The sequence below is a fragment of the Coregonus clupeaformis genome, chromosome 21, assembly GCF_020615455.1.
Source record: "Coregonus clupeaformis isolate EN_2021a chromosome 21, ASM2061545v1, whole genome shotgun sequence".
Lineage (NCBI taxonomy): Eukaryota > Metazoa > Chordata > Actinopteri > Salmoniformes > Salmonidae > Coregonus > Coregonus clupeaformis.
This window is the reverse complement of record NC_059212.1, coordinates 22,838,681-22,851,068: the sequence shown is the minus strand read 5'-3', so window position 1 is coordinate 22,851,068 and position 12,388 is coordinate 22,838,681. Positions and strand designations below refer to the sequence as shown.

The 12,388-nt window shown below is 46.4% G+C and overlaps 1 protein-coding gene across 1 annotated transcript in view; it reads right to left on the bottom strand.

Moving 5' to 3' along the window:
- LOC121535102 (phospholipid phosphatase-related protein type 5-like) overlaps positions 1-12,388 on the bottom strand; it is a 104,232-nt gene that overhangs the window by 37,840 nt on the left and 54,004 nt on the right. The gene's annotated exons all lie outside the window — the stretch shown is intronic.

Sequence of the window (12,388 nt, the reverse complement as noted above, 5' to 3'; positions counted from 1 at the left end):
AAACAAAGAAAGAGAGTGATTGATGAGAACAAAGGTTAGAGGTGAGGAAGTGAAGAGACAGGTCATATGAGTCATAGACTAATGATGAGTATGTGATTATCTTTGTCTAGACGAGTCCTTCACCTTGAATGTCTTCCTTCAGCTTGAACTTCTCCAGAAAATAAAAAATTGTTAAACGCTTGACTGCAGTTTCTGATTAGACCAGGGATGGGCAACTGGTGGCACAATAGCCGTGTTCACGTGCTAGTCAGAACTAGGAAACTCTGAAATGTCTAACTTGTAATTCGTGTTCAACGAATTACCAACTCTGAAATTTCAGAGTTTCCTAGTTCCGACTAGCATGTGAATGCGGCATCAGTGGGGGTCTCAACTTATTGTTGAGAGTTAAAATAGCAGAATACACAAGGTGCAATTTAGAAGTTTGGTTGTGCATCAGAAGTTTTTCTCCTGTTATGTCAGTCACTGACAGTCACTCAATTAGCCCATGTCAGCAAAAAAAAATGTGACTGTTAAATTAGTCTAGACAGCTATCTAAACTTGTAGTAATCATGGTCAATTTTGTTAGTCACTCTCACTCAGATATCATATTAAAAATGGCAAACATTTCTCTCCACCCTATGGCAAAATGTGTAGAAATACAGGAAATTTGTCACGGGTGCTGAAGGTGGGTGTGGTGCAGGAATCAAGCGCAGGACGCAGAAACTAAGTCCAAAATACTTTAATGAAATATTCACGTAGTACACGAGTCCAACAAGCCCGGAGGCGAAATTAAGGCGCACACAGGCGTCAAACAAAAGGCGCACTAACATGTGCGAAAAACCTCTCCTAACAACGGAGGGAAACACGTAGCTCAGAACACCAAACAGAAGCGTAATCACACACAACACCTGACACACACAATGAGAACTAAATAGGACACTAATGAAGACTAACTAGAAACAGGTGTACAACATCAAGACAAAACCAAACGAACATGAAACATAGATCGGTGGCAGCTAGTACACCGGGGACGACGACCGCCGAAACCTGCCCGAGCAAGGAGGAGGAGCAGCCTCGGCCGAAACAGTGACAGTACCCCCCCCTTGACGCGCGGCTCCAGCCGTGCGCCGACCCCGGCCTCGGGGACGACCAGGAGGACGCGGAGCAGGGCGCGTGGGATGGCCCCGGTGGAATTCCGACAGGAGAGACAGGTCTAGGATGTCCCTCCGTGGCACCCAGCACCGCTCCTCCGGGCCGTACCCCTCCCACTCCACGAGATACTGGAGACCCCCCATCCGGCGTCTTGAGTCCAAGATGGACCGAACGGTGTACGCCGGAGCCCCCTCGATGTCCAGTGGGGGCGGAGGAGTCTCTCCTATCTCACCTTCCTGGAGTGGACCAGCTACCACCGGCCTGAGAAGAGACACATGGAACGAGGGGTTAATATTCTTATATTCAATAGGCAGATGTAACCTATAACACACCTCGTTCAATCTTCTCAGGACTTTAAAAGGCCCCACAAACCGCCGACCCAGCTTCCGGCAGGGCAGGCGGAGGGGCAGGTTTCTGGTTGAGAGCCAGACTCGATCTCCGGGTGCGTACACCGGCCCCTCACTGCGGTGGAGATCGGCGCTCGCCTTGTGTCGACGGATGGCCCGCTGCAGGTGGACGTGTGCAGCGTTCCACGTCTCCTCCGAGCGCCTCATCCAATCATCCACCGCAGGGGCCTCGATCTGGCTCTGCTGCCAAGGTGCCAGAACCGGCTGGTAACCTAACACACATTGGAAGGGGGTTAGGTTGGTAGAGGAGTGGCGGAGAGAGTTCTGGGCCATCTCGGCCCAGGGAATATACCGAGCCCACTCCTCCGGCCGGTCCTGGCAATACGACCTCAGAAACCTACCCACATCCTGGTTGACTCGTTCTACCTGCCCATTGCTCTCCGGGTGGTACCCCGAGGTAAGACTCACCGAGACCCCCAAACGCTCCATGAACGCTCTCCAGACTCGGGAGGTAAACTGGGGGCCTCGATCAGACACTATATCCTCGGGTACCCCGTAATGCCGGAAGACGTGGGTAAATAGTGCCTCTGCGGTCTGTAGGGCAGTAGGAAGACCCGACATAGGGAGAAGACGACAGGCCTTAGAGAACCGGTCCACAACGACCAGGATGGTGGTATTCCCCTGCGAGGGGGGAAGGTCTGTCACAAAATCCACTGAGAGGTGGGACCATGGTCGTTGTGGAACGGGCGGGGGTTGTAACTTACCCTTGGCAGGTGTCTGGGCGCCTTACACTGGGCGCACACCGAGCAGGAGGAGACATAAACCCTCACATCCCTGGCTAACGTGGGCCACCAGTATTTAGTGCTAAGACAATGCACTGTCCGGCCAATACCCGGATGTCCAGAGGAGGGTGACGTGTGAGCCCAGTAAATGAGTCGATCCCGAATCTCGAGCGGAACGTACTTCCGACCCACAGGACACTGTGGAGGGCTAGGGTCGGGCACGCAACGCCCGCTCGATTTCAGCATCGACCTCCCACACAACCGGTGCCACAAGACAAGACGCCGGTAGTATGGGAGTAGGCTCAACGGACCTCTCCTCCGTGTCATACCGCCGGGACAGCGCATCTGCCTTACCGTTCTGGGACCCAGGGATGTACGTGATTTTAAATACGAACCTGGCGAGAAACATACTCCATCGAGCCTGGCGAGGGTTCAGTCTCCTCGCTGCCCGGATGTACTCCAGGTTCCGATGGTCAGTCAAAATGAGGAAAGGGTGTTGAGCCCCCTCAAGCCAATGCCTCCACACCTTAAGGGCCTGGACTACAGCTAACAGCTCCCTGTCCCCGACGTCATAATTTCGCTCCGCCGGGCTGTGCTTCTTAGAATAAAAAGCACAGGGGCAGAGTTTAGGTGGCGTGCCTGACCGTTGAGAGAGTACGGCCCCTATACCGGCCTCAGAAGCGTCCACCTCGACCTGAAAGGGTAAGGCGGGAACCGGATGCGCCAGCACCGGAGCCGACGTAAACAGGTCCTTCAGTCTCCCAAAGGCCCTGTCCGCCTCGGCTGACCACTGCAGGCGCACCGGACCCCCTTTCAGAAGGGATGTGATGGGAGCTGCCACCTGTCCAAAACCCCGGATAAACCTCCGGTAGTAATTCGCAAAGCCCAAGAACTGCTGCACCTCTTTGACAGTGGTTGGGGTTTGCCAATTACGCACGGCTGACACACGGTCCACCTCCATTCTCACCCCTGACGCGGACAACCGATAACCCAAAAAGGAGACCGACTCCTGGAAAAACAGACATTTCTCTGCCTTGACATACAGGTCGTGCTCCAACAGCCTCCTCAATATACGACGCACCAGAGCTACATGCTCGGCTCGGGTAGGCGAGTACACTAGAATGTCATCAATGTACACGACCACCCCTTGCCCCTGCATGTCCCGGAAAATCTCATCCACGAAGGATTGGAAGACTGATGGAGCATTCATCAACCCGTATGGCATGACGAGATACTCGAAATGACCCGAAGTGGTACTAAACGCTGTTTTCCATTCGTCGCCCTCCCTAATGCGCACCAAGTTATACGCGCTCCTGAGATCCAGTTTTGTGAAAAACCGCGCTCCGTGCAATGACTCCGTCATGGTCGCAATCAGAGGGAGTGGATAACTGTATTTCACAGTAATCTGATTGAGACCACGGTAATCAATGCACGGGCGCAACCCTCCATCTTTTTTCTTCACAAAAAAGAAGCTTGAGGACGCGGGAGAAGTGGAGGGCCGTATGTATCCCTGTCTCAAAGATTTGGCTATGTAAGTCTCCATAGCTTTTCTCTCCTCTTGAGACAAAGGATACACGTGGCTCCGTGGGAGCGCTGCTCCTGCCTGGAGATCAATCGCACAATCCCCCTGTCTATGAGGAGGCAACTGCATCGCCCTAGCTTTACTAAACACGAGAGCCAAATCCCCATATTCAGGCGGAATGTGCAGTGCGGGCACTTGGTTTGGACTTTCCACCGAAGTCGCCCCCACGGAAACACCCAGACATCGCCCCTCACACTGAGCAGACCACCCATTGAGAGCTCTCTGTTGCCACGAAATGGCAGGGTTATGGGTACTTAACCAGGGAATTCCCAGCACCACCGGGTACGCAGGAGAGTCGATCAGATATAGCTGTATAGTCTCCTCATGACCCCCCTGCGCACACATCCTAAGTGGCGCTGTGATTTCCCTAATCAACCCCGACCCCAACGGGCGGCTATCTAAAGCATGAACGGGAAAAGGCTTGTCAACAGGCAGGAGGGGAATCCCTAAATCTAAACAAAACTTCCGATCAACAAAATTCCCAGCTGCGCCTGAATCTACTAGCGCCTTATGCTGGGAATGAGGTGCAACCTGTGGAAAACGAACAGGTATACAAAAGTGCGCAACAGAGAGCTCTGGGTAAGTGGGGCGTCTACTCACCTGGGAAGGCTCCCCAGTGCGTGGCCTGTTGTCTCCTCCCTCTGGGAACCCTCCCCTGCACCTGGCCGCAGTGTGCCCTCCACGACCGCAATTGGTGCAGGGGACAGGCCCCCTCGGGCTCCTCCTCCTCCTTTCTCTAGCGCCAGCACCCCCGAGCTCCATAGGGCTCGGCGCGGAGGTGCTGGAGGGTGGAATGGACGGACCCCACTCGGGACGTCCACGGGTGGCCAGCAGGGTGTCCAGACGGGTGGACATGTCGACCAACTGGTCGAAGGTGAAATTGGTGTCCCTGCAGGCCAACTCACGTTGAACGTCCTCCCGTAGACTACATTGAAAATGGTCGATGAGGGCCCGTTCATTCCACCCTGCGTCTGCCGCTAGAGTCCGGAACTCCAGTGCGAACGCCTGTGCGCTCCTCCTCCCCTGTCTCAGGTAGAATAGACGCTCCCCCGCCGCTTTGCCCTCAGGTGGATGGTCGAACACGGCCTTGAAGCGACGGGAGAACTCTGCGTAGGAGATGGTGGTGGCGTCCATCCTCCTCCACTCGGCGTTGGCCCATTCCAACGCCTTGCCCGTGAGACAGGAGATGAGGGCGGAAACGCTCTCGTGTCCCGAGGGCACCGGGTGTACAGTGGCCAGGTAGAGCTCCACCTGCAGGAGGAACCCCTGACACCCGGCAGCTGTGCCGTCATACGCCCTCGGGAGCGAGAGCCGAATCCCACTGGGTTCCGGACCTGGGACTGGTGGACCGGCCGATGGGGGGTGGCAAGGTAGGTGGAGGTGTGGGTACCCCTCTGGACTCCCATCGGTGCAGGGTGTTGATGACATCCTGTAGAGCGGTCCCCAGTTGTCTGATCTGGTCATCCTGGCCGCGGACATGCTCCTCCAGGGACTCAGGTGTGGCTGTTGCTCCTGCTGATTCCATTATATATGGTGTGTGATTCTGTCACGGGTGCTGAAGGTGGGTGTGGTGCAGGAATCAAGCGCAGGACGCAGAAACTAAGTCCAAAAGACTTTAGTGAAATATTCACGTAGTACACGAGTCCAACAAGCCCGGAGGCGAAATAAAGGCGCACACAGGCGTCAAACAAAAGGCGCACTAACATGTGCGAAAACCTCTCCAAAACAACAGAGGGAAACACGTAGCTCAGAACACCAAACAGAAGCGTAATCACACACAACACCTGACACACACAACGAGAACTAAATAGGACACTAATGAAGACTAACTAGAAGAACATCAAGACAAAACCAAACGAACATGAAACATAGATCGGTGGCAGCTAGTACTCCGGGGACGACGACTGCCGAAACCTGCCCGAGCAAGGAGGAGGAGCAGCCTCGGCCGAAACCGTGACAAATTTGCTGTGAAACTGCACATTTTTCTCTCCGCCCCATGGCAAAATGGTTAGAATTGCAGCAAACTTTCTTTAAAACAAACATGTTCTCTATAGTTTTTTTTTAAACAACAAAAAAAGCTTCATTTCACTTAGGGCCCCCAAAAGTCTAGGGCCAGCTCTGACTGCATGTGTGGGTATGGATGTGGGTACACAGACCCGCGAGCCACTGTGGTTCCTCATGATGAGTTCAGATTGTTTGTGGCCCCCACCCCATCAATGTTGCCAATAACTGGATTAGGTAAGACGACAAACTACTAGTAATTGAGTTGAATAGCTCCACAGCATGTCTGGCAAGGTTATAGATAACTTTCAGATCTCCAAATGAGTGGTAAGAACGAGGCAGAGTGGTAGTGGGTATCCATTTACTATTAGATCTGACACATTTACAGTGCCTTCAGAAAGTATTCACACCCCTTGACTTTTTCCAAATGTTGTTGTGTTATAGCCTGAATTTAAAATGGATTAAATGGAGATATTGTGTCACTGGCCTACACACAATACCCCATAATATCAAAGTGGAATTATGTTTTTAGATATTTTTACAAATTAATTAAAAATTAAAAGCTGAAATGTCTATAACATTTACATTTACGTCATTTAGCAGACGCTCTTATCCAGAGAGACTTACAAATTGGTGCATTCACCTTATAGCCAGTGGGATAACTACTTTACAATTATAATTTTTTTTGGGGGGTAAGGGGGGTAGAAGGATGACTTATCCTATCCCAGGTGTTCCTTAAAGAGGTTGGGTTTCAAATGTCTCCGGAAGGTGGTGAGTGACTCCGCTGTCCTGGCGTCGTGAGGGAGCTTGTTCCACCATTGGGGTGCCAGAGTATTCAACCCTTTTGTTATGGCTATTTAATATAGATGTTTAGTGAACTACTCTGTCTCACTTAAGGGCAGACAACAGAACAAACCCTACCTCTTTAAGGAATACCTGGAATAGTATAAAAGTAATCCTTCTACCCCCCCTCCCCCACCCCCCCATAAAAAATATAATAAAATAAAAAGTGGTTGTCCCACTGGCTATCATAAGTTGAATGCACCAATTTGAAAGTCGCTCTGGATAAGAGCGTCTGCTAAATGACATAAATGTAATGTAAATGTAAACCAATTATATGAATTATGCATGTTGTAGAATGAAACACCTATATGCCCTATATGCCAATGAAAGGGTTAAAACAGAGCCATTATGAAATGGCTCTATAGGTATTTTTCCATTACATATATTATAATATGTCAAGGACATGGGATGGAGATAAACTTTAGGAACAGATAGACCTGTATTGTTTCCATTTCTCGTTGCTTCTGAGTAACCTGGTCACACGGTCAAGACAAAGAGCCTCAGAGTGACCACAGTTTTTCAGTTCATCCTGTCTTTTACTATCTTTCAATGGCACAGCTGTGTGGAGATATGAGTAGTTATGGAACTAAAGTTATCACTTGTTTGTGCGCTATGACCCGATACACATAGCCACAAGAAGAAAACCATAGTGGCTCCAGGTCAAGGGAGGGGGGCTGTTTGGATAAAGAGGGGGTTCCGATATGATATGAAAATGAGACCAAGCAGACATGGGGATAGACAGGAAAGAAGCTAGACAAAGAAACCATAGTGGCTCAGATATGATATGAAAAGATGAAGCTGTATAAAAAGAGAGCTCCAAGTCTGGGACGGCAGTTGCTCTGCAGACCAGCTCGGCTCTATTGCTTGTGTAATAAAGTCTATCTTGATTCTACAAAAACTCTGAAAGTACTTTGTTTGTTTGATAATTTTCTACAACATAATTGGCGAACACGAAGGGACTGGAAAAAGAAATCATAGGGGTGCTGCGCCATCTGGAGGAGGCTGAATGAATCACACAAACACAGTGGCCACTGTAAACAGAGGTAAGCAGCGCTCTTACTTTTAGCATAGAAATTGTGTGGTTCGCTCAGCTGATTCTGGAAGGTCAGGTACCGGGGGTCTCTGCAGTATTATGGACTAAATCTAGGAAAAGTACAGAGTATTTGTTGGAATGAGAAATAAGCATGCATGTAATATTGTTGTTTCAGTAATATAAGTCTAAGAGCCTATGGATATCGCTTTGGAGAGCTAAGGTTAGAGCTCAAAAGAACTGCCCGGATAGGTTGCCTATGGATACCGCTCTAACGTGTTGAGGAAGTGCATCGTTAGAGGGCTGCGCGGGTAGGCTGTGCATACATTAAAACAATCCTGTGTATATAGCCCAGGGCTGCAATACATAGAGGAAAGCTAGGTAGGGTAGTTCTGATCATCCTGAGTAGGTGATGTAATAATTAGAGTAGTGCTGCTCATCCTGTGTAGGTGAGCAGAAGCGAAATAGCTGCAAGGGCTGCAATACATAGAGAAAGCGCTAGGTAGAGTAGGTCTGCTCAGCCTGTGTGGGTGGATAGTTTGCTTGGGCGGCTGTGATTCATTCAGTTTGGTTAAGTTGGATGGTTCATGTCTCATTCAGGTTGCTCATTTGATCAGTTTGATCAATCTGTTTGATTCGATTGTTTTGTCTGACTCGTTTTGTACAAGACTGGTTTTATTTGACCTGTTAGAGTTTGCGAAAGCAATCCGTTCATCTTGGTCAACCGGTCTGACTCAATTCATGCATTCAATTCATTGAGGTCACTCAGTTGTTCATCTGGTGTATTTGTTCAATTCGTCTGATTCATTTGTTCGTCCTGCTGGCCATTCTGTTCGATTTATTTTGGCGCGAGCGGCTGCTCATCTGTGTGGGTGATCAGAAAAGAAAATCCTGCGAATAATAGCCTTTTCTGTGTTGAGGAGGTGAATCAGGAAAGGGACTAGATTTGAGGTCGCTTGAAGTTTCTGTCTCGCTTTAGGAGAAGAATAAACGGTGCGTGAATGTTCATTGACATACTGAGTGTGGAAAAATTCACGTTTCCAGGAGGTTTAGAATCAAGAGCAAGGTGGGCACAAATAAGAACACCTCAATATAACATTCGAAGGTGGTGGCGTGGACCGGGAGAAAAGATAACAGTCAAACCACAATTATTTAAACAGTGGTGGATACAGGAAATAGTAATAATAGAAAACTATCTAGGAGAATTTGAGATATGGACTAGCCGTCCAGGTATAAACAAGTATATAAAGAAGTAAAAAGGAAAACTAAAAAGGAAAGTTAGGGAATAAATGCCAAGACGAAGAATAGAATGAGAACCAGCGGCATTCAGATATAGGATAAAGGGATGTACATTAGTAGAATACACAGTGACAGCAAACATAAAAATAATAACATATGATGTAGATATACTGAAAGCAGGAAAAGCAGATATAGGAATTTAGATATGAAAGACTTTACGAAAATAGAAGTGTAGGAATATTGGAGAAAATAGTAACGTGGGTATTAATAGGGGAAATTAGGGTGTGGTCCGGCCATTGTATCTCGGTGGGACCGATCCCTGCAGGTTTCCCTAATTTGGAAACCTTAGAAGTTATTTATGATTATGGTAAAATTGGTTATAGTAAAATGGTAATGTGATAGATTTGACATTCCAAATTTGGGCACCTTTTACAGAAGAACATTTTCCTGCAGGTTATACAAATATTGATTAAGTGTGTTTGGGAATAGCATTGTATGAATGTGGAAATAAGTCTTAATCTGAAGTTTGGATAATAAGAGATAGAAATGTGTATGAAAATATGATGAATTTTATGTGTGTGTAATCGATTGCTAGAGATTTGATAAAGTAATAATTGGAATAATATTAATATACTAACGTGTGCACCCAAACGTAGACATACGTCAGGGGTGGGAAACAATAAATAAACATTTTCTGAGTTGGTGCCATTTATGGATCATTTGATAGAGATAAGGTTAAGCATTATATGACTGTCTACAAAGTCTGGGCAATAGTCTCAGAAACTGAGTGGCGTATGTCCACTTTTTGAAAAATATGGGGAATTGACTTACCCTGACGATGTAACTATAAAGGCTTATGGGATTTTCTCCATCCAAGTAAAACATGTAAGGAAAAACTGCCCATAAGGCCTGGAAATGATCTACGTAATTTATAACATAGTACAAAGCCAATTTAGGGTTTCCATCAAACTAATTATCATTGCGGAGCTAATGTGATGTAGTAAAGGAATTTCATTATGACGCAAGGAAAAACATAATCCGTTTGATTAAACTCGCCAGATCTGTTTCCAAATCAATGAATGTGGATTTTGTTTCCAAATCAATGAATGTAGATTTGACTTGTTGACTGCTAAGTTATTCCCTTTGAGCATGTAAGATCTTTGCAAAGAAACACTTGGACAACCTTTAAGGCTATTTTCTGGTAATTGTGTTATGTGCCAGATGTTAAGACTACAAACCATTGTAATTGAGATATTTGCGGGATTTACTTGTAATTTCAATAGGCATAGGTTCTGTGTTACTGACTAAAATCTGGGTTTCTGATTAGAATTCAACTATGGCCATGGGTTGCTTAGATTGAAATAGCAGCCAGTGTTTATTTTAAGATGTAAACTGAACGATTTAGCAGCTTGCTTAGTTCAAATTGAGAGGCTAAGTTATTGAACATGAATAGCGGAACGATTTGTGTGGCCTAATCCTAATGGTTTGCTTGAGGAACCTACTGAGAATGGGGTTGTAATTTAAAATATTGAATTTAATATGGATATTAATTGAATATATGCTTGTCAACTACAGCAAGTGTTTGTTTTGTTACCTGTAGCCTAATCAGAAAGGACAGTTACCTAAATCTACTGACTTTAATAATAGCGGCTTGGCAATTGCAATAGAGCTGTGGCCATGATCTTAATTGATAACAAAGGAAAGTAAGTTTATATTAAGTGAGAATTTCGAATTTGAATTGTTTGGGTAGTGTCAGTGTTGCTGTAGGTGGGTGTGGTGGTGGAATCAGGCGCAGGACGCAGAAAGTAAGTCCAACAGACTTTAGTGGTTGCACAAAACACAAGCACGAAATAAATGCCCTGAGGCGAGAACTCCGCACGCAGGCGAAAATAAAACGGGCGCACTAAACATGTGCGACAAAACACTCCAACACAATGGAGAACAGCTCAACCGAGCAAACAGTATACGTCCAAGCAAACGCACGACAGTGAAAACAATCACACACAACACTTGACAAACACAACGAGAACTTATAGGACACTAATGACACTAAACGATAACAGGTGTACAATACCAGACCAGACCAAACGAACATAGAAACATACAACGGTGGCAGCTAGTATTCCGGAGACGACGAACGCCGAAGCCTGCCCGAGCAAGGAAGAGAGGCAGCCTCGGCCGAAACCGTGACAGGTAGACTGGAAAGAAAATAATGCCTTCTAATAATGTGAATGCAAATATGTTATTCGTTTTTTGGTGGTTTGTGGATAGACTTTACTAATGCCATGTTTTAGTCCGTGGGTGAAAGAGAGTCGTGCTCGCTGGGCTATATCAGCAGAGGTCTGAATAGTTTAATCGGAAACGTTCTTGGACAATTTCTAATTATTATTACTCAATTCTATAGTTTGCGTAACACCATTGATTTATGCAAACATTTCATTCATTCTAAAACGATAATCTGTTTCCGTTACGTGGAACAGTGGATTGCAGGTAGTTTTGAATATTACGCTGATGGGACAGCACCAACTTTTTGTAGGTTCTAGATTTGTTAAACAACAAATTTATATTTTGACTAAATTAATGCAATAGGTTACAATGATAACATTACCAGAAAGGGGCACAATCTAAAGCGAAACAGCTATTACCTATGTCGTTGATCCAGTAACGATACCAGGTTAATTGGACAGGAAAGATAATAAAGAGAACCACAAATAAAAGTGTCTATAGTATTGAGAGAAGTTCAGTGGATTATCCAAAATGAGCAGCAATAAAATAAGGGAACAATTAGGCACAAGGAAAACAGTAAGGAAAATATTGTTGACCCTACACCCTAACATAGACACTGAACCAAACATAAAGCTAGCGTCAGGGAGACCAAGAATACAGGGAATTGAGATGGCAGGAACACCAATAGAAATCACAAAGAAGAGATTGGAAAAAGCTCTAATAAATGGGAAATAAGAACCAGAAAAATGGCAACAAAATTGCCAAAGGAAGGGACGTTTGATGTGACTGTGTGTTAGGAAATGGATACCATAATAAAGTACTATAAAACAGGATAGAAAGGGGAGAAAATAAAGAAGAAGAGAGAGAAAGAGAGAGAAATGTTGTGGGAGGAAGGAACGGGATGGAGAGAGCATGGCCAAAGTCAGAAGGATAATAATGGAAAAAGAACCAAAGAAGGTTGGCTTAACTGCACCTCCACCATACACACAAGAGGGACAATATCCCCAGGTCACAGGACTAGTCTCAATAACAGGGAATGTAGAGCTAAAAGTAGAAAAAGGGAAGGAGCAAGCTTCCACCCCAAAAAGAGAAAGAAGATCTCACTTAGATATAGACTGTTATGAGGGACTGAGGGGCATGTTAACAAAACTGGAAAATTATAGGATAGATGAACAAGATTATGATGGGCAAAGTAAGCGGGAGGATG